This window comes from Callorhinus ursinus, unplaced genomic scaffold, assembly GCF_003265705.2.
Source record: "Callorhinus ursinus isolate GAN/ISIS: 27379988/994484 unplaced genomic scaffold, GSC_fseal_2.0 scaffold4, whole genome shotgun sequence".
Lineage (NCBI taxonomy): Eukaryota > Metazoa > Chordata > Mammalia > Carnivora > Otariidae > Callorhinus > Callorhinus ursinus.
Window position 1 is genome coordinate 50,353,847 of NW_027397066.1, and position 23,467 is coordinate 50,377,313.

Here is a 23,467-nt window from a genome sequence, read left to right on the forward strand (position 1 = left end):
CAGAATATCAGAAATACTAGAGTTTTTAAGTAATGTAAGGCCAAAATGTGTAGCGTATGGAACAATGCTTATATTAAGCACTCAGTAAATAAATTTAAGGTCTCGACTTTTTAAAAAAATATAATTTTGAGTAAAAACAAGGAATTTTCTCAGTTTAAACAAATATTTTCATTAGGTGGTTTACTCAGCAACCCTGTTTCTCAGTAGTTTGGGGCTTGGTTTTTCTTTCCTGTAGCACTCCTTAGTAAAGCGGTCCTTTCTGTGGAAATAATGCTTCCTCAGCTCCAACACCACAGCAATGAATCCTGCAGTGCTTCAGATCTCTCTGTTCATTGATGAATGAGGATCACAGAGGGTACAGGGGATATACAGCTTATCAGAAGAGAGAAAAGTTGAATGTCTTTCTACCACCTCAGCCTATTCCGGGAAAACACTGAAGACAAGGTGAACCCCAAGAGTGCATGCTGTGTGCAAACAGAAAGTGCAGCATCAAAGGCAAACTGTATAGAACTAGAAGCTAAGAAATAATGAATGTTCTAACAGTAGTACCACATATACATGTTGGAAAACATGCTATTCGTTGTTCTATTATTGTCCTATCTAAAGCAAGCTCCATATATTATCACTGTTTATGAATATGACTCTCATGTTACAGTCTTTGTTATGGATGAATGTGTCCCCCTCAAAATTCATATGTTGAAGCCTTACCCTAAAGTGTGGTGGGGACTTTGGAAGGTAATTAGGATTGCATGAGGTCATGAAAGTAAAGCCCTCATGAATGGGATTAGTGTCCTTATTAAGAGTCAGGGAAAGACCTTGAATCCCTTCTCTGCTCTGTCATGTGAGGATCCAAGGAAAAGTTGGCGGTCTGAAACCCAGAAGAGAGCCCTTACTAGAACTTAACCATGTTGTCACTGTTGATCTCTGACTTCCAAACTTCAGAAATGTGAGAAATATATTTCTGTTTTTTAAGACACCCAATCTGTGTTATTTTGTTATAACAGCCTGAACTAGGACATGCACTATCCCCAATGGCTGAGAGAGCACCCAGGGTAGTGTTCCCTCCTTAACTTGCCCTCACTCACAGCCCAGAGTTGAGTTCCAGACCTCCTTGGAGAAGACATGGCCATGACTCATGGAAAGACACAAAAGTTGTGCTGGTGCTGTGATGGAGGAACTTCCTGGAAATCCTCTCTCTGGAACTTCCTTGCTGGGAACCTATCTTCTGGGGTGCCTGGTAAAGCCATGCAAATGGAAGGGCTGATGCTAGCAGGCTGGGTGCGGGGACCCCGAGGGGTTTGACAGGACAAGTCAAGAGGGACCCTGGCTGGACATAAGATAGATATCAAACGTTAATCAGCAGGAAGCGAAAGCAGAGTTTATTGATGGTATGAAAACAGTGCAGGTACAGAGTGTCTGGAGACTTGGAAAGGAAAGGAGAGAGCCTTATTTTTGCTTGGAGTCTGGGGGTTCTTACTGAGGATTGTGGTCTGGTATACGTGTCCTCTCAGGCATCCAGGAACCAGTTAGAACAAAGATGAGGTCCCAGGTGTTATTCCTTAGAGCCAGGGGTCTTGGCATCAAGATGTCTAGCATAATAAAATAAATTTTAAAAAATTTAAAAAAAATGATGTCTAGCACTGGTGGCCTGGAATGCACATATGAAGGTTTCATCCGGTCATTCTTACCTGGTTCTTCCTTAGATGTTATCTGTTCTAAAGAAATCGTTAACTGTTTGTCTCTTACAAGGAGGACATACACTATTTGCATTATGAGGCATGTGTGAAGAGGGCGTGCAGGTCCTAGCAAGAATAGAAGCAAGAAAAGGAGCAAAAAGCAGATTGTTAGAGAGTCCTTCAGTTTTCCTATCTCAGTGCCACTTCTTAGAATCTGCTGTGAACCATACCAAAAGAATGGCAGGGAAAACTGCTTGTTGCTGAGTGTTGCTGTCTGCCTTAAACTGCAGAGTCAGGAGCTATAGGCTAAGAGGGACACATCAGAACCAGGAAGACAAAGCCCCTTCCTCCTCCAGCATCTCTTCTGGCAAAGCGCGCTGCTGCTAAAGCTTAACATTAGTTCAGCGGGCAAAGGAGAAATAGCACAGCTGAGAGGCAAGAAATTGATCCCTGTCATAGTTATTTATCTTATCAATGAGTATGTCTCTTTTACCTCCTCTCCTCTTTCAACTAGATTTGTAACACCAGTTCTTTTTGCTAGCTTTGTTTTCTTTTCTTAACAGTATACAAAGAGTATCAACTATAAGCTCTTGTACCCATATTATCCTCTCCAGTTTCCTCCATTATGGTTAAATGAAGAAAGAAAAGCTTTACCTTTATTACAGTATTTTTCAATCTTGAGCAAAGTTTACCATTGGCAACTATAAGGCTGATCTGAAGGCTTTCTAAATCCTTCATTTTAATAATAATCAATAACATATTTTATAGCACCATATGGCTCTAAAACACATGCTAAGACTGTTAACGATGGGAGAGTTGTAAATAAATTGGATTTATATTTAAAAGGATCATCCTGGCTTCTCTGTGGCTAACAGGCTTTGTATGCTAGCTAGTGAAGCGGAAGGATCACTGCAGTAGTCAAGGTGAGGTATGAGGTTGGCAGGAGCGCAAATGCTGAGAACGTATCCGATTTAGGATATATTTTAATGATTGGTGCAACAGAATTCTCTAATGGATTGAATATAGAGTGTGAAAGGAAAAGGATTTAAGAATGGCTTCAAAGATTTTAGCTTGATGAGTTCATTTGTCTAAAAATACTTAAGATAAATGATTTATCAATATTACACATACACACACATTCCAAATATGTACTAAAAGGAACAGATCAGTTGCCTTTTTTTTTTCCAAAGTCATGTCTTTCTTGAAACCTGATAATTGTTCTAGACAGATAATAGTTACTCTTGGATTTTCAACAGATATGAATGATAAATATTAAAATATTTGTATTCCTTATATACTATAGTTCTTTCCTGTGAATAAATGAATCATATTTAAGGGAAGTACCAGGTACAAAAAGCTCTATTTATACCAAACTCTTTACTTCCTAAGTAAAAAAGAAGATAGGGAAATTAAATAATGGTAGCTGTGGGATAAAAAGCCAACCGCTGGTAGCAAAGAATACAGGGAATGTTCTGGGCTGGAGGAGATATGGTAGAGAACATTGTGACATGTCTCATGAGCATGACTATGGGGGTCTGAGGAAAGATTCATAGGTTGTTAAGAGCATCTGATGAATCACTGGATAAACACTTCAGTTCCCATTTAGGTTGATTTTTAATTCTGTTAAATACTTATTGATTAACTATCTGTAATGTGATAAAAATACAAATAAAATATATCATCTTTCCCAATCTTATGAACCTGTAATCAGTAGATGGCAAGAGAAGGTAGAGAGAGCAAGCTTATCAACAGACAATTTTAATATAGTTATCTAAGTGACAAGCTGTATACATTTAACATGCCATATTTGCTTATATTTCTTTATATTTTATTTATTTTACTTTTCTGTATACCTTCATTATAGCATGATTAATCACTACAAACATGAAAAACAGCCTTAGGATTGCTATGGATAATTGGAGTGCATTTATGTCTGTGCTTTAGTGGTCACCATTTTTCTTTAGAGGCAGGGATAGTGGTAGTCATGGCACTATTTTATAAAGAAAAGATGCTAATCTTGAATAAACAAGGAATCATAAGTACTGATGATTAGGACAGTGGGAGTAAAAGATCAGAATATGGGAATATGTATATGTATAGGACAAAGCCTTTAATTCCTTTCATTCCAATTATACCACTAGAAGGGGATCCTTGAGGGGAGATCATATGTGTTCATATATAAATGAAGATTATTAAGGGGGTATTTGGATTACATTAAACAAAAATAATAAATAAAAGTTATTTCACACTTATTAGGAACAAAGTATATCCGTTATTTTATTTGTTTCCCACAAAACCATTCTTGTTCTTTTGGTAAATATTTGGAGCTCAGAGTTGCCTTTTAGCAGTGCAGGGTTTGGCTTATTTGCCCTGGTTACTGTTTTATCTTCTATACCTACATGGCAGACTCTTAATAAATATCTGTGAATTAATGGGTGAATGAATGAATGAAAAAATTAAATAATAATACTATGAGATATTCATTACTATCTGCACTTTAAACATAAGGGAAGGAAGGCCCAAGTTTTCACTCAAGTTTACACATATTAAGTGACAAAACTAGCATCCAAAACTAGGACTTGAAGACCCAGACTCCAATATCTTTCATTCTACCCATGATGCTTCACCAACCCTGAAATCACATACATATTACGATATTGTCAAAAGTGACCATATAATTTAGTTAAAAGTAGTAATAGCAGCAATAATTTATTGAGTGTCCTTATGTACCAGCTGTGATGCAAATGTCCTTGCATGAATTACCACTAATAATTGAGAAGAATTTTAACTATTGACAAAAGACAAAATGAATCATACAGAACCCTTGTTCATTCAACAAGTGAAGTCACCATAGGCACCCATAAAACACAATGTAAGAAACAAAAAGTGTTTATAAAAAAAAAAGAAACATTCTTTAACCTTTTTTTTTCCCCAGTATCATTTTTTTTTTAAGAGTCCATCTAAATAGCCCATAGTCAAAGTATTTGGATAGTCAGTAATTGACAGAGCAGACTAGAGAAATCAGTTAAATCAGTGGCTTAGTTAGCAGGTAACTCTAATTGATCACCCAGGAGCAAGCACTCAAAGATAAAAGTCAGCCTTAAGAGACGATGAAAAGCAGGAAACAAAACAGAAGGGGAGTGAAACACCAAATCTAATATATAAGATAATGCAGAAATAAGAAACTTCAATAGAAAACAAAATAAAATACAGGGCGCCTGGATGGCTCAGTTGGTTAAATGTCCGACTCTTGATTTTGGTTCAGGTCATGATCTCAGGGTTTTGAGATCAAGGCCCGTGTCAGGCTCCACACTCATCAGGGAGTCTGCTTGAGAGTCTCTCTGTCTCGCTCTCTCCCTCTCCCTCTGCCCCTCCCTGTGCTCACATGCTCTCTCTCTTTTTCTCTCTCTCTCTAAAGTAAATAAATAAGTCTTAAAAAAGAGAAAACAAAATAAGGTATGTTTGTACATAATAGATAGCATACAAGAATTAAAAAGCAGACAATAAATTGGAGACCTATGTCACAAAATTTACAAATATCTGATATTTAAGAAAGAAAAAAGAGATATACAAATTAATAGGTTTAATACAAACTTACTAGATTAAAAAAATACATTAATAGCCGATGAACAAAATGGAAATACAGCTACATAATAAAAATATGAAAGAATGTTCAGGATAAATGGTATTCAAAGACATCAATAAGAAAGTAAAAGAAAATTATGTCATCTTAAAAATATTAAAATGAGAAAATATTTAAACAGCAATATTACCCAATGTTATAGTAGTGGTGGTGAGTAGAGGTCTTCATATCCCCAGCTTTGGATAACAAATTGTTATACCCATTCAGAAATGATGTAGCAATAAGGTATCAAGATTGCTAATGAGATTTCTGCTAAGTTATTCCACAAGTGGGAATTTAGCATATGTAAATAATTAGAGAAATGGATGAACATTTATATTCAGTGATTTAATTTGGAATCCAATTATAATGCCAGATTTTTGTCTGTTTTAAGCTTCCAGAAAAAAAAATAATGTAGAAAAAATGAGGAGCTAGGATCACAGAAATTTCTATACCAACACTGAAAGTTAAGCTTTCAATCATCTAAATGAAATGATTTCATCCTAGAAGTCCCTATTAAGCTAAATATCAATCAAGTGTAAGATAAAATATTTTGAGGAAAAGCAAACGTTATTTTTTTTCTCATTTCTCTCTCTTTTTTTAAGATTTTATTTATTCATGAGAGACAGAGAGAGACAGAGAGAGACAGAGAGAGGCAGAGGGAGAAGCAGGCACCCAAGGAGCAAGGAGCCCGATGCGGGACTCGATCCCAGGACCCTGGGATCATGACCTGAGCCGAAGGCAGACACTTAACCATCTGAGCCATCCAGGCGCCCTCACTCTTTTTTTTTTTTTATGTTATGTTAATCACCATACATTACATCATTAGTTTTTGGTGTAGTGTTCCATTTATCATTGTTTGCGTATAACACCCAGTGTTCCATGCCGAATGTGCCCTCCTTAATACCCATCACCAGGCTAACCCATCCTCCCAGCCTTTAGAACCTCAGTTTGTTTTTCAAAAGTCCATAGTCTCTCATGGTTCGTCTCCCCCTCTGATTCACTCCCACTTCATTCTTCGCCTCCTGCTATCTTCTTCTTCTTCTTTTTTTTTTAACATATAATATATTATTTGTTTCAGAGGTACAGGTCTGTGATTCAACAGTCTTACACAATTCACAGTGCATACCCTAACCAATGTCTATCACCCAGGCACCCCATCCCTCCCACCCCCCACCCCTCCAGCAACCCTCAGTTTGTTTCCTGAGATTAAGAATTCCTCATGTCAGTGAGGTCATATGATACGTGTCTTTCTCTGATTGACTTATTTCGCTCAGCATAATACCCTCCAGTTCCATCCACGTCATTGCAAATGATTTCATTCCTTTTGATGGCTGCATAATATTCCAGTGTGTGTGTGTGTGTGTGTGTGTGTGTGTGTGTGTGTGTATAAACCACATCTTCTTTATCCATTTATCTATCGATGGACATCTTGGCTCTTTCCATAGTTTGGCTATTGTAGGCATTGCTGCTATAAACATCGGGGTGCATGTACCCCTTCGTATCCCTACATTTGTATCTTTGGTGTAAATACCCAGTAGTGCAATTGCTGGATCATATGGTAGCTCTATTTTCAACTTTTTGAGGAACCTCTAAACAGTTTTCCAGAGTGGCTGTAGCAGCTTACATTTCCACCAACAGTGTAGGAGGGTTCCGCTTTCTCCACATCCCCGCCAACATCTGTCATTTCCTTACTTGTTAATTTTACCCATTCTGACTGGTGTGAGGTAATATCTCATTGAGGTTTTGATTTGGATTTCCCTGATGCTGAGCGATGTTGAGCACTTTTTCATGTGTCTGTTGACCATTTGGATATCTTCTTTGGAAAAATGTCTGTTCATGTCTTCTGCCCATTTCTTGATTGGATCATTTGTTCTTTGGATGTTGAGTTTCATAAGTTCTTTATAGATTTTGGATACTAGCCTTTATCTGATATCTCACTTGCAAATATCTTCTCCTATTCTGTCGGTCATCTTTTGGTTTTGTTGACTGTTTCTTTCATTGTGCAAAAGCTATATATTTTGATGAAGTCCCAATAGTTCATTTTTGCCCTTGCTTCCCTTGCCTTTGGCAATGTGTCTAGGAAGAAGTTCCTGCGGCTGAGGTTGAAGAGGTTGATGCGTGTGTTCTCCTTTAGGATTTTGATGGACGCCTGTCTCACATTTAGGTCTTTCACCATTTTGAGTCTATTTTTGTGTGTGGTGTAGGGAAATGGTCCAGTTTTATTCATCTGCATGTGGCTGTCCAATTTTCCCAACACCATTTGTGGAAGAGACTGTCTTTTTCCATTGGACATTCTTTCCTGTTTTGTAAAAGATTAGTTGACCATAGAATTGAGGGTCCATTTCTGGGCTTTCTATTCCGTCCCATTATCTATGTGTCTGTTTCTGTGCCAGTACCATACTGTCTGGATGATGACAGTTTTTAATAGAGATTGAAGTCCGGAATTGTGATGCCGCCAGCTTTGCTTTTCTTTTTCAATATTCCTCTGGGTATTCGAGGTCTTTTCTGGTTCCATACAAATTTTAGGATTATTTGTTCCATTTCTTTGAAAAAGGTTGATGGTATTTTGATAGGGATTGCATTCAATGAGTAGATTGCTCTAGGTAGCATTGACATCTTCACAATAATTGTTCTTCCAATCCATGAACATGGAATGTTTTTCCATTTCTTTGTGTCTTCCTCAATTTCTTTCATGAGTATTTTATAGTTTTCTGAGTACAGATTCTTTGCCTCTTTGGTTAGATTTATTCCTAGGTATCTTATGGTTTTGGGTGCAATTGTAAATGGGATCGACTTCTTAATTTCTCTTTCTTCTGTCTTGTTGGTGTATAGGAATGCCACTGATTTCTGTGCATTGATTTTATAACCTGCCACTCTACTGAATTCCTGCATGAGTTCTGGTAGTCTTGGGGTGGAGTCTTTTGGGGTTTCCACATAAAGTTTCATATTGTCTGCAAAGAATGAGAGATTGACTTCTTCTTTGCTGATCTGGATGCCTTTTATTTCTTTTTGTTGTCTGATTGCTGTGCCTAGGACTTCTAATAATATGTTGAATAGCAGTGGTGATAGTGGACATCCCTGCCATGTTCTGAACCTTAGGGGGAAAGCTTTCCGTTTTTCCCCATTGAGAATGATATTCGCTGTAGGTTTTTCATCGATGGCTTTTATGATATTGAGGTATGTACCCTCTATCCCTATACTCTGAAGAGTTTTGATCAAGAAAGGATACTGTACTTTGTCAAATGCTTTTTCTGCATCTATTGAGAGGATCATATGGGTCTTGTTCTTTCTTTTATTAATGTATTGTAACACGTTGTTTGATTTGTGGATGTTGAACCAACCTTGCAGCCCAAGGATAAATCCCACTTGGTCGTGTAGAATAATCTTTTTAATGTACTGTTGTATCCTATTGGCTAGTATTTTGGTGAGAATTTTTGCATCCATGTTCATCAAGGATATTGGTCTGTAATTCTCCTTTTTGTTGGGGTCTTTGTTTGGTTTGGAGATAAGGTAATGCTGGCCTCATAAAATGAGTTTGGAAGTTTTCCTTCCATTTCGATTTTTTGGAACAGTTTCAGGGGAATAGGTATTAATTCTTCTTTGAAAGAAGCCATCTGGCCCTGGCCTTTTGTTTGTTGGGAGATTTTTGATTATCACTTCGATTTCCTTAGTGGTTATAAGTCTGTCCAGGTTTTCTGTTTCTTCCTGGTTTAATTTTGGTAGTTGGTACACCTCTAGAAATACATCCATTTCTTCCAGATTATCTAATATGCTGGCATATAGTTGCTTACAATATGTTCTTATAATTGTTTGTATTTTTTGGTGTTAGTTTTTATCTCTCCTCTTTCATTCATGATTTTATTTATTTGGGTCATTTCTCTTTTCTTTTTGATAAGTCTGGCCAGGGGTTTATCAATCTTGTTAATTCTTTCAAAGAACCAGCTCCTAGTTTCGTTGATGTGTTCTACCATTCTTTTTGTTTCTATTTCATTGATTTCTGCTCTGATCTTTATTATTCCTCTTCTCCTTCTGGGTTTAGGCTTTGTTTGCTGTTCTTTCTCCAGCTCCTTTAGGTGTAGGGTTAGGTTGTGTATTTGAGACCTTTCTTGTTTCTTGAGAAAGGCTTGTATTGCTATATACTTTCCTCTTAGGACCACCTTGGCTGTATCCCAAATATTTTGAACAGTTGTGTTTTCATTTTCATTTGTTTCCATGAATTTTTTTAATTCTTCTTTAATTTCCTGGTTGATCCATTCATTCTTTAGTAGGATGTTCTTTAGCCTCCATGTACTTGAGTTCTTTCTGACTGTCCTCTTGTGATTGAGTTCTATTTTCAAGGCACTGTGGTCTGAAAATATGCAGGGAATGATCCCAATCTTTTGGTACTAGTTGAGAGCTGATTTGTGACCTAGGATGTGATCTATTCTGGAGAATGTTCCATGGGCACTAGAGAAGAATGTGTTTTCTGTTGCTTTGGGATGGAATGTTCTGAATATATCTGTGAAGTCCATTTGGTCCAGTGTGTCATTAAAAGTCTTTATTTCCTTTTGGATCTTTTGCTTAAATGATCTGTCCATTTCAGTGAGGGTGGAGTTAAAGTCCCCAACTATTATTGTATTGTTGTCAGTGTGTTTCTTTGCTTTTGTTATTAATTGGCTTATATAATTGGCTGCTCCCATGTTAGGGGCATAGATATTTACAATTGTTAGATCTTCTTGTTGGATACACTCTTTAAGTAGGATATAGTGTCCTTCCTCATCTCTTATTACAGGCTTTGGTTTGAAATCTAATTTGTCTGATATAAGGATTGCCACCCCAGCTTTCTTCTGGTGTCCATTAGCATGATAAATGGTTTTCCACCCCCCTCACTTTCAATGTGGGGGTGTCTTTGGGTCTAACATGAGTCTCTTGCAGACAGCATATTGATGGATCTTTTTTTTTTTTCTCCACTCCGATAGCCTGTGTCTTTTGATTGGGGCATTTAGCCCATTTACATTCAGGGTAACTATTGAAAGATATGAATTTAGTGCCATTGTATTGCCTGTAAGGTGACTGTTACTATATATTGTCTGTGTTCCTTTTTGGTCTATGTTACTTTTGAGGCTTCTCTTTGCTTAGAGGATCCCTTTGAATATTTCATGTAGGACTGGTTTTGTCTTTGCAAATTCCTTAATTTTTGTTTGTCATGGAAACTTTTTTTCTCTCCTTCTTTTCTCAATGACAGCCTCGCTGGATATAGTATTCTTGGCTGCATATTTTTCTCATTTAGTGCTCTGAAGATATCATGTCAGTCCTTTCTGGCTTGCCAGTTCTGTGTGGATAGGTCTGTGGCCAATCTAATGTTTCTACCATTGTAGGTTACAGATCTCTTGTCCCGAGCTGCTTTCAGGATTTTCTCTTTGTCTCTGAGACTCCTAAGTTTTACTCTTAGATATCGGGGTGTTGACCTATTTTTATTGATTTTGAGGGAGGTTCTCTGTGCCTCCTGGATTTTGATGCCTGTTTCCTTCCCCAGATTAGGGAAGTTCTCTGTTATGATTTGCTCCAATATACCTTCTGTCCCTCTCTCTCTTCTTCTTCTGGGATCCCAATTATTCTAATGTTTTGTCTTATGGTATCACCTATTCTTGAACTCTGCCCTCATGATCCGGTACTTGTTTATCTCTCTTCTTCTCAACTTCTTTATTTTCCATCATTTGGTCTTCTCTATCACAAATTCTCTCTTCTTCCTCATTTATCCTAGCAGTTAGAGCCTCCATTTTTGATTGTACCTCATTAATAGCCTTTTTGATTTCGACTTGGCTAGATTTTAGTTCTTTTATTTCTCCAGAAAGGTTTTCTCTAATAACTTCCATGCATTTTTCAAGCCCAGCTAGTATCTTTAAAGTCATCATTCTGAACTCTAGTTCCGACATCTTACTAATGTCTGTATTGATTAGGTCCCTGGCAGTCGGGACTGCCTCTTTTTCTTTTTGTTGAGGTGATTTTTTCTGTCTTGTCATTTTGTCCAGAGGAGAATAGATGAATGAGAGAACAAAATGATAACAGGGTAACAATGTCCCCAGAAAATATACACTAAACAAATCCCAAAAAGACCTGAATCGGAGGGAAAGCCAAGGGAAACAACGAAAAGAGAAAAAAAAATTGAAAAGAAAAAGATAAAGATAAAAGCAAAAACAAAGCAAAACAAAACAAAAACATAATATGATCAAATATGATCAGGCTGGTGCTTAGATCAGTGCTACACACTAGATTTTGGATGTATTTTGTTCTGTTAGAAGAACGTGCCTCCCAAAATTTTAAAGAAAGAAAAACTAATATACGTATAAAAATAAGGGTTAATACGATGAAGGGATAGAATATGCCTGTAAAGATGAAAATTATTAAAGATTTTATAAAGGAATTTGTAAGATAATAAGTTGGTTGAAAAAATAAAGCAGAGGCTTAAAAAAAAGGGAGAGAATGTGAGGTAGGAGACTGGAATAAAGCGATTTAGGGTATATTTTGATCTGTTAGAAGAAACTGTATCCCACCATTTTAAATACAGAACTATATATATATATATATATATATACCAAAAATAATTTTAACTACTGTGAAGGGATAGAATATGACTCTAAAAATGAAAAATAAAAGAGATTTTTAAAAAAAAGGGGGTGATAAGTTGTTGGTTGAAAAAGGGAAAAAGAAAAATTCAAAAAAAAAATTGACTTTGAAAGACTAAGGAATCATGGGAAAAAAGCCATGAATTCTATGTGCAGTATTCCCCTAGCGCTGGAGTTCTGCCATTCTCATTGATTGGTAAACTTGGTCTTGGCTGCCTGTTCTTGCGATCTTCTGGGGCAAGGGCCTGTTGCCATGGTTCTCAAATGTCTTTGCCGGAGGCGGAATTGCGCCCTCCCTTGCCGGTCCGGGCTAAGTAATCTGCTTGGGTTTGCTCTTGGGAGCTTTTGTTCCCTGCAAGCTTTCCGTACAGCTTTGGAGGATGAGAGTGAAAATGGTGGCCTCCCAATCTCCGCCCTGGAGGAGCTGAGAACTCGGGGACCCCAGTCCTCAATGAGCCCCCAGAGGAAAGCAGTCACTCCCGTCTCCCTGGTCTCCGGCCGCACTCCGTGCTCACCCGGCCTGCGACCGAGCATTTCTATCTCTGGCACCCGACCCCGTGTGGAGTCTCCAAACCCAGCAGATCCCTGTGGTGCACTCCCTTGCCACTCCTCGAGGGGGAGAAAGGGGAGTCTCCCCGAATCTGCCGCTTGTTGGGTCCCTGCTGGAAGAGAAGTGGCCGACTGTGCTGCAGATCATGGTTTATGGCGACCCCGAGCTGAGAGCCTGCGCCTCGGCTCCGTCTCTGCAGCCGGCTTCCCCGCTCCGTTACCTGGGAGCTCTGGCGCACTCAGGCACCCCCAGTCTTCCTGTGACCCTGAAGGTCCTGAGACCACACTGTCCCAGCGCGGGTTCCACACACCCACTTAGCCACTCGAGCCATGTCCTTCAGTGGAGCCAACCTCCAAAAGTTCCAATTTTGTGCTCTGCTGCTCTATCAGTTGCCAGAAGCAGTGGACGGGGGCCCCTCCCCCACCATCTATCCTCTGGAATATCGCCTTGGATTCACTTCTCTGCACGTCCTACCTTCCACAAAGTGGTCTCTTTTCTGTTCAGAGATTTGCTGCTATTCTTTTCTTCGATCTTTTGAGTTCGTAGGTGTTCAGAATGGTTTGATCCCTATCCAGCTGAATTCCTGGGACCAGATGAAATCCAGGTCTCTTACTCCTGTGCCATCTTGCTCCTTCCCCAAAATGCAAACTTTATTTTTTAAAAAGATTTTATTTATTTATTTGAGAGAGAGAGAGCAGAGTGAGAGAGAGTGAGCATGAGCAGGGGTAAGGGGCTGTGGGAGAGGGACAAAGAGACTCCCTGGGAGTCTGATGCTGGGCTTGATCCCAGGACCCTGAGGTCATGACCTGAGCCAAAGGCAAATGCTTAACTGACTGAGCCACCCAGTCACCCCTAAAAAAATTGCTTCTACCTACACTTTTACAAAATAACACTGTTAAGATAGTGGGAGTGAATCAAAAGAAGATGTGTGATACCTAGTGAATTCCCTTAGTTATAGTGAATGGAGTTTTTGAAATGTAGCAGTGCAACATGACTAAAGAGGCTGGCTAGATCTTTATTAAAATTCGTGCCTTCTGGCGCCTGGGTGGCTTGGTCAGTTAAGCAACCAACTCTTGGTTTCAGCTCAGGTCACAATCTCAGGATTGTGAGATCAAGCCCCATGTCAGGCTTCGGGTTCACCAGAGTCTGCTTGACATTCTCTCCCTCTCCCTTCCCCTCCTCCTCTGCTCCTCTCCTTCTTTGTGTGCGCTTTCTCTCTCAAATAAATAAAAACACATATATTTTTCTGGCAAACAGCTAACAGGCAGTTTTATAGTCCTTTTATAACTAGAATAGAGTCATTTGACTATTTCCGTGTATTGGAACATGGTCTGAAGTGATATAGTACATTTCCTGACCTTGCCCCTGGAAACACTTCACATGTTACAAGCCTTTCTCTCCCTTCCTTCCTTCATCAGCCAGTCTTGTAAACAATCCAGCAAAAGCTTTTGAATTCTTGCTTGAAATCATACTTTGTTGGAGAACCAGCCAGGAGGTCTATTCAACTAGGATTCCATGATTTAGATAATACATGAGTATGATTATTCATCACCCACAGGTGAAATGCATAAAACTTTGGAGGCTAAGTATTAAAAAAAAATAGATCTTTTGGTGATAGTGGTGATTTACCAACTAATGGCCCATAAAAGGAGACATGTGTCTCTTACACTCTGACACAGAGGTATGCCATAGCCTTAGAGGTCTTCTGAAAATGGAATTGTTTGGCAGCTCTTACTTTTTTTGGCCAGTGAAGGGTCTTTGCCTGTTCTCTGACTTCCCCACCTTGCTTTCCCTTCTTAACAGAGAGGGCAGTTTGGGGGTACAAACAGACTGGATGTATCTAAGCTGTCTGGGTTAAGGTACCAGCTCTTAGTGATAGTTGACTATGGTTATCCAACTGCTTAGTTTCTGGAAGACTCAGAAGATTGTGGATGTTGCTGCCTGTTCTGCTAAAGAAAGTTAACAAGTGTCAAAGTGTGAGAAGTTAAATTTGAGTACAGTTTCTGCCACAAGAAAAATAGTAGGGGTCCAAACCCAGTTGGCTCTTTGTCTAGCCAACCAACAGTGAGCTCCAAGAATCATTTTTGTGAAATCCTTCTTTAGACAATGTAGTGAAAAAAAAATTGTTAAGCTCTTAAGATTTGGGGATAGTTTTTTACAACAGTTACTCTCTGAATGATAGGAAAAATATTTAGATATTTTAAATGAAAGAACAGTATTATATTGTTTAAATTTCTAGTTAAAATCTGAAGAAAAGGCAGAAACATAACTAACAGGTTTGGAAGTGGTTGATTGTGCAGAGTGGTCAAAAGGGAGAAAAGTGGAGCACTGGACTGCTGTGTTTGTATAATAGGCTTTGTAGAATTATTTGGCTCTGAACCTCTTATTCACATTTTGCTTTAATAACAAGCATTGTATTTTAATAGGAATAAAGTATGCTTATCACAGTTTTTTTCTACAAAGTTGAAAGCATGCACATACCCTTTATTCCAATAGCAGAAAGATTACATGTATTTCTGAAAATTCAAATAATGGACTACTACACAGCTAAAAATGTTAATTTTCAGTTAACATAATAAAAAGGGAAAGTTTACAAATTATAAAACAGAGCCATGAATTATTATTGATGTATAATAACATAATAAATTCTATGAAATTATACCAAAATATAACTTTGGGTTTTTCTTGAATTTAGGTTTATAGATTATTTCTGTTTATGAATATTTTATAATTTTCAAAATTCTGAAATATCATCTGTGTGTGTATGTGAGAGAAAGATTTAGAAATCAAGGGTGATTTAAATTTTCTTTTCAAACCTCATCAGGCCAGTAGTTGAATGAATAGCTATTAGTGACCAAGAAAGGACTACTGAAAGAAATATCATATTTAGATCTCCACTTGTATAACATTTCATATAATTCTTAATATGTAGAAGAATAATTTATCTGATAGAGCAATGAATTGTTAAACCCATTATATTCTACTTAAAGAAAAATGTCATTTACTTCCAGATGTCTTGCATTTCCACAGTGGTTTTATTTGTTTTGTTTAGTTTTTAACTAAAGTAGTTCACCACTCAAAGATTTTTTTTTTTTTTTGAAGTGGCAATCAGACAATTCTTAGTTTCAATCAAGGACATAATTATTTAGCGTTTTTGCATTTCAATGAGTTATATCAATATCTGGATGGTGTGACATTTTGCAAGAATATAATGTTCTTAAATGCTTTATTCAATCTTCTCAAATTAAATATAATATTCATGTAAGCATCCCATATATTTGGATTATAAAATGTTCTTATCTAAAACACAATTAAAATATCAAATGCGAAAGGAAGTAATTGCATTTAACAATAAGTTTCCAGGCCTTTCAAGAGAAGATGTGTATTAACAATTCGTAGGAAAATAAAAAAAGAAAAAAGCAATAGGATACATTACTCACTGATAACAACAGAATCTGCAATGATAGATCAAAGAGATAAAATTTGACACCAGAAAGAAAGAAAGAAGAAGTCCTATTTATCTGAATACTGATATAATTGCAACACATATCCAGTGCTGGGAATGATTAGAATAATGAAGTCATGTTTAAACTACACAGGATTTGTGCATTTCAGAATTCCATTTTAGGAACTTGCTTGTTTGATCCTTCTCCTATATAGTATCTACCAGAAGACTGTTGTGACTAATTATCTTAAAGCAAATTAAATTCATCAGGCCTCATAATCCCATTAACAATGATGCTATTAACTGCCACAGTTCTCACCCTTAATATCTTATTTATCTCCTGTATTAACCTCATTCACATCTCTAATTCAATTCCACATTAATTCCATTTACAAAGCTTTTCATTGTGCCACCTGGAAACTTTCTTTCATTGTTATTAATGTCAAATTTAAAAACCTCAATTTCTTCCTGATTATTGCTTTCACTTTCTGATCTCTTCTGAAATCTAAGTCTCTTCTATGTTTAGTCATTACTCCTCCACCTTGAGTAAAACAAACAAAAAATAAGTTTCATGTCTTAGGCAGTTCATATATAACACCTCCCTCATTTTACTATTATCTACTACTTGACTTTAATTTCTTACTATCTTACTACTTAAACTGTAATCTTTCTATTCACCTCAAGTCTGTCCATCATCCTAAGTGGTTCTATAAATGTGGATAAACTCAATATTCAGTTGTGTCAGTTCCTTGGCCTCCTTTTAAAATAAATTATATCCACTTCAATTTAACCTTTTCCTCATTCCCTTAGGAAAAACATGGGTCTTGTCTTCACTTGAATCTCTTCAACCTGGAAATATTAATTCAGTCATTCTATTCTCTAATTGTTGCTTCTTTGATTTCCAGGTTTTTTTTTTTGTTTTGTTTTCCACGTTACTAGGTTTCATCCACTTAAAAAAATCTCATATTATTAAATCTCTTGATAATTTCTTCCTATTATGATCTCTTTTCTTACTGATATTGGCCTATATAGATTCCATGTTTCATAACTGTAACAAGTCTCTGTTCAATATGCTTAGTTTATTTGTCCTGTTGTACTATTATTTTGCCTATTGAGCTATCTAATATATGCCTAAATCTTAGACATATAATCATATAGACTGGTAAATCTATAAATTCATAATATCCCAAGCCTCCATAGCTCCCCTCTATTTTCAACAATTATGTTTTTTTTCCTATGTCACAAAGAAAAAGATAAATAAAAACATGCTTACCTTACTGTTATTGAAGCTCTGTATTAAGCTTCAGGGTTTTTTTTTCCCCAACTTTTCTTTGACTATAGCATTTTCTCAATGTTTAATTTTCTAATAACTTTGCCTTTATAGTCCCCATCTTTGTCGAGAATTCACAAAATGTTTCCCTTTATTTTACATCTCTAATACCTCCTTCATTGTGAGTTAGGAATATGTCCTGGATGTTCTTCTCTTCTAATTCAGCACATTCTCTTCAGCCACTTCCAGGAACTCAATATACATTTTTATGTTCATAATTCTGTAATACATATTACAGCAACAGTGTTATATGCAACTGATTTGTCTACAGACATATGAAACTCAACACGAAACAAACCAACATCCTCCTTCAAAATTTTCTTTACCCTTTAATATTCCTTCTAAGTGAAAGGCCCCATTACTAATGGAATGTCTCAAGCCAAAAAGATAGTCGTCATCTTTGAGCTTTCTATATCTGTCTTAGTTGGCTAAAGCTGCCATAACCAAATATCACAAACGGGTGGCATAAGTAACAGAATTTACCGTCTTGGTTCTAGAGGTTAGAAGTCTGAGATCAAACTGTCAGCGGGGTTGGTTCTGTGAGGAGCTGCGAGTAAGCATCTGTTTCATAGTTCTGACTTCTGGTACTTTACTGACTGTCTTTGTAATTACTTGGCTTATAAAAGCCTTCTTTTTTTAATTTTTATTTTTTTACTATGTTAATCACCATACATTACATCCTTAGTTTTGGATGTAGTGTTCCATGATTCATTGTTTGTGCATAACACTCAGTGCTCCACGCAGAACGTGCCCTCTTTAATACCCATCACCAGGCTAACCCATCCCCCCACCCCCCTCCCCTCTAGAACCCTCAGTTTGTTTTTCAGAGTCCATCCTCTCTCATGGTTCGTCTCCCCCTCCAGTTTCCGCCCCCTTTATTCTTCCCCTGCTGCTATCTTTTTCTTCTTCTTTTTTTTTTTTAACAAAGACTTACTTCTGATCACTGCCTTCCCTGTCACTTGGTGTTCTCCCTGTGTGTGTGTTTGTGTGTCCAGATTTCCTCTTCATAAGTACTCCAGTCATATTTGATTAGAGGCCACCCTAATGATCTCATTTTAACTAATTATATCTGCAACAACCTTATGTTCAGGTAAGGTCACATTCTGACATGCGAGGTTAGGATGTCAACGTATGAACTTTGGCAGGGAAACACAGTTTTACTCATAAGTATCTCCTTCATTATTTTACGCAACTTATATCCAGAAATTCAACGAGTCTTAAATAGATCTTGAATTCATCCCCTTCATGCCATCCCCAATTGCCCTACCCTAATCCAGAGCACCTCTGCCTAAGTTATTAGAAGAGCACTTTCACTCCTCTCTCTACCCCTACCCTTAGTCTTTTACCTACAGGTAGTTAAAGTTACCATTATGAAATGAAAATCTCACTGTTACATTCTCCTATTTAAAATACTTTAATTACTTCCAATTACCTTCACAATGTTTTCAAGAGTGTTTACCATAGTTTTAGAACCTCTCCTCCTCTCCAAGCTCTTTAGACAAATTCCATCATCTAAAATCTATGTTTCAAGTGTATGGAACTTGATTCTATTCATCTAATACCTTATGCTGTGTTTGGTCTCTCAATCATCAAGCCTGTGTTTCCATCCTGGAACACTTTCCCTCCCATCACTTGTTTACCTAGATAATGCCTACTCATTCTTCAGTTCTCAATTTAGATATCCCTTCTAGAAAGTTTTCTCAAACTCCTCATGTTCTAATTAGATGAAAATTTTAGAAACTGCTGTACATCCTACATTTTCTCTGCCTTAACATGTACCAGATATTATTAGAATTGAGACCTAACAATCTGTCTCTAAGTGCAATGGGGGTAGGAACCGTATATCCTTTTATTATTATTAGTTGTTATTATTATTATTTTATTGAAATATTATGATATACAATGTTATATTATCTTCAGATGTGCAACACAGTAATTCTGTAATTCTGTACATTATGCCGTGTTCACCATGATAGGTGTAGTTATTTTCTGTCATCATAACAAAGTTATTATTACCTTGCTCCTATTTTGGAACTCCAAGTACATATATGTTAACCAGCTTGATATTATCTCCAAAGTCACCAAGTCCTTGTTGATATTTTCAGCATTTTTCTCTCAGTCTATTCATCAATTAAAATTAAAAATCACAGGTACAATTAGAAATGAATATCAGAAAACGACTTCAAAACAAAGAAACAAAGATTAAAAGTTAAATAAAACCTCTGAAAAACCCATGAGTCAAAACAAACAAACAAACAAACAAAACAAAACTCAAGACTTCTTTGAAAAGAAGTTTGGAATGAATGGACATTAGAGTACTATGTGTTAAAATTTGGGGCATAAAAGGAAACTAAGGCTGCACTTAAAGAAAAGTTCATAGTTATAAACACATTAATTGGTAATTGAAAAAATAAAGTGAATTAACATTCTATGTAAGAAGATAGGAAATGGATAATAGTTCATCCAAAAGAAGGGAAAGCAGAGAGAAGGAATAAATATTAAAAGAAAAATATCCTTAAATGTTGAAAAAATAATACTGATCAAGTTCCTAAAAACAAAACAAAACAAGTCACTGAGATAAAAAGCAATAAACAATCGGATAAAGAAATAGAAAAAAGAATAGCTCAAAGCCCGCTATAAAAACAAACATTTAAGTATACAAAAAATACAAAACAAAATAAACAACAATATAACAACAACAAAAATCAAATAGCCACAATTATGTTGTACTTAATTATATTTATTACTGACCAATTCCATGTTAATGCATTTCAATTCCTGGGTAAAAGGGACGGTCTTCTTGGGAAATATAAATTACTAAAATTTAGTTCAAGATAAGATAGAGATATAGACTTATAGCCATAGACAAAATATCAAACTCTATTAAACAAGACTTATGGGAAAAAATAATCTAGTTCAGAGTGCTTTCTGTTTCTTTTCAGACTATCAATGTACACAACACCTATGTTATTTAACATTTTCCATATCAGAGATTATACATTTTTATTTTTATATTTGATATCACAATGTTTTCAAGAAGGCAAAAGGCCCTTCTCACTTTTGAATATAACTTCTCAAGTACTAAAAAAAAGAAAAAAGTTGGCAGATTAAATCCAATATTATATAAAAATAGTTTACTGTTGACCAAGTGTAAATAATGCAGCTAATGATTGCATTATTTATGTATGTATCAATATAATTGATGATATTTTTAATATTAATATGAAAATCATATGAAGTCAATTTAAGAGTATAAATTTAGGTATATAAATCATAATTTACAGCTTTAATAGTCAAATAGACAAAAAATAGCCTTGCTTCATAAATGTTGGAGCTATTTGTTAAATACACAGTCTTTCTGATTAAAGGAGTTAGTGTATAGTACATCTGGTAACATCTCAGATAAATAATGTGCATGTATGTGTGTGTCATGGGTATGCATACACATACAGTATTACACCTTCAATACCATGCATAATGAGAAAATGCTAACAATAATCCTATTTTATCCTATTATATTGCAATACAATAACTGTTTTGCTTTCATTACCATTATTTGATTTTTTTTCAAATACTGGTCAAATCAAATTTAAAGTATAATAAAATGATTTCATATTTAACTGTTAATATATTCACCAAAATGAATTAAGGTACTTCTTTCTGAAAACCTTCATCTCTAATAGATTTAATGAATATTTTAAAATTCACCAAACCAATATATTGGTTTAGAAATTACATCTTACTTTTGTTCTAGTCTGAATTTTTTGGGGTATAGTAAGATGTCCATTATATTTTTTATTGAAAAATGTGGTTGTTGATTGATAAGTGCATTATGGTCTCAGTGTCTAAATTAACTACATGTTTATTGCATGCAGATGATATATGACTATTAAACCTATATTTACTTTTTTACCTAGTGCTAGTGTGTAGCTTGGGAGTACAACAAAAGTAAGAAATACAGTGTACTCGCTATTACCATCTTGAGGAGTTTTATGAAGCTGAAAATTACTGATGTGTATTAAGTAACATAGTTCCATAAAAATTTATTTTCATGGAAGTTAATTTTTCCCCTGTGGATTAGGTTGAATAAGCTATATACAAACACAATTATCATTCTTCAGGATATAAATGTCTGTCTCCTGCAGTAGCCTTAAATTAAATAGTTTGAAAATTGGCATGATTTGATAATGTGGTGGGAAAAAAAGTCTCTTTGGGTTGCGGGGTAAACATCTTTAGAACAAATGGACTTGTCATAATGTGATAAAAAGAAGTTTGCAGAATAATAGTGAGGTAGCATTACTGTTTTTGCTTTGGGAAAAGTAATGAAACACTAAGACTCTATCAAAAAGATGCTTTCTTTTCTTTGTTGATGTCACTACTGGAAATAACATGCTTTGAACAATAATTGTTTCAGAGAGCTGGGAAAGTCAGTGTCTGGCAGATGTCAGTAATGTAATTCTTTGATGTAACCCAGATTTTTATAGCTTCCATTTCTACTGAAAGAGTTTCCTCAGTGTGCATATGCTCCTGAAAATATAAATAGTAAAATTATAGATTTCCTTTTCACTCAAGCAAAGAGTTTTAAAACCATACAAAGACAGTAAGTTCCTCTTAAAAAAAATGGGATAGTATTGGAAAGCACAATTTAGATCATGTGTATAAAACCTTTCCATATCCTATTTAAAGGCTTTTTACCAAACACTCTAGAATAAACATGCCTTGTTCTTTAATTTTATGAATTAAAGGACTCTAACCTTCAACACAGAGAATATGTAAAACTATTCAGTAGCACTATGCGGGATTGTTTTTAAAAAGGATATTCATACTAAAAGGTTGTAAAAACTTAATTTCTCATAAAAATTTAAATTGTGTAACACCATCGTTTGGAAAGCAACATTTGAAAGTCCTCTTTTACAAGTGTGCCCTCTTTCTCAGATTCAATAGTAATCACTACTACAATTTTGATTTGAACCCTTAAATAATTTTATAACACACACACACACACACACACGAGATATTTTCTCAATAGGTATGATGCCCTCTCCATCTTTCAACACTTAGCTCTCTAACCTGTGAGGATAAGGCAAACGGACCACTTCAGTCATTCACTGGCCTGCTACGGGCTGTTGATAACAGGGTGGGAAGAGTGATGTGAGTTATATATTTCACTACGTCCTCCCTGGCAAGTACCAGGGTTGGTATTCTCCCTCTGTGAAAACGCCACCATTCTGTAGGGTTGTCTTTTTTGCATATTGTTCTCTTTCAGTGTTTCGGGGGTAACAGCTCTTAGTAGCCATACTGCCGCCCCCTCCCTTATTCTTTCCCCAAATTTTCCTACATATTTAAAAATAGTCTTTTAATTATGTTATCTTCAATTATCCAATTTTGTTGTTCCATCTGTTCCTTGCAGGAACCCTTACATATCTATCTATCTATCTATCTATCTATCTATCTATCTATCATCTATCTATCTATCATCTATCTAGTGATACAAGTATATATCAGGTATATACAAATATATATATATTCTGTCTTTATCTCTGTCTCAATTTTTTCCCCGTCTTTTTTAATACAGTATTTCTATAACATAAATTAGCTCATATGTGATTAGCAATTATGGAAAATATGTGATTATAAGCAGAGCATGTGTTTTTTCATATGTGGTTTTTCATGAGCAATGTTTACAGAATAGTAGCAGAAATCATATTATATTCTTCTTTAGGAAAGAAACAACAGCAACAACAAAACATCTTGACTGCTACACTAGTAGTGAGGACTATTTGGCCTATTTTAAGAAAATTATAGTCACATGACCACATCCAGAAATCCTTCCTCAGAGATGTTTATATAAAGCTTAAAAAGCTTTGGATTTATGGGAGATTGCACCCAACCTTGCCCATCTTAAGGATGGCCCCACTGTCCAGGGGCTAGCTCCATCTGCCTTGCCCAAGAATCTGCCCTGCTTGAGTTAAAGGACTGCCAGAATTTCCACTGCACTATTTTGTTTATTCTCAGTATCTACAGAACCAGTTTTCAGCCATGCTGGATGGATGGTCCAAGTTATCATCTCAATGCCTAGTACTGCCTTTGTTATGAAAGTATTAGTGTCTTGTTGGTACCATAGTCCCCCCTTATCTGTGGTTTCACTTTCCACTAATGAGCTTTGTACCCTTTCCGTTACCCATGGTCCACTGTGGTCCAGAAGCAGAGGATCCTCCTTTGAAGAATCTTCAGAA

At 36.2% G+C, this 23,467-nt stretch overlaps 1 long non-coding RNA gene across 2 annotated transcripts; it reads right to left on the reverse strand.

Annotated features, from left to right (window-relative positions):
* Positions 1-1,363: 1,363 nt before the first annotated feature.
* LOC112836088 (uncharacterized) lies at positions 1,364-23,464 on the reverse strand. Of its 2 annotated transcripts, none has more exons than XR_003211377.1 (5): positions 23,413-23,464; positions 19,248-19,351; positions 17,175-17,451; positions 1,689-1,802; positions 1,364-1,589 (listed from the first exon to the last, which is right to left on the reverse strand). It is a non-coding gene; the product is annotated as an uncharacterized lncRNA (long non-coding RNA). The 2 variants fall into 2 exon arrangements; XR_003211378.1 differs by having other exon boundaries at positions 23,401-23,459.
* Positions 23,465-23,467: the final 3 nt, after the last annotated feature.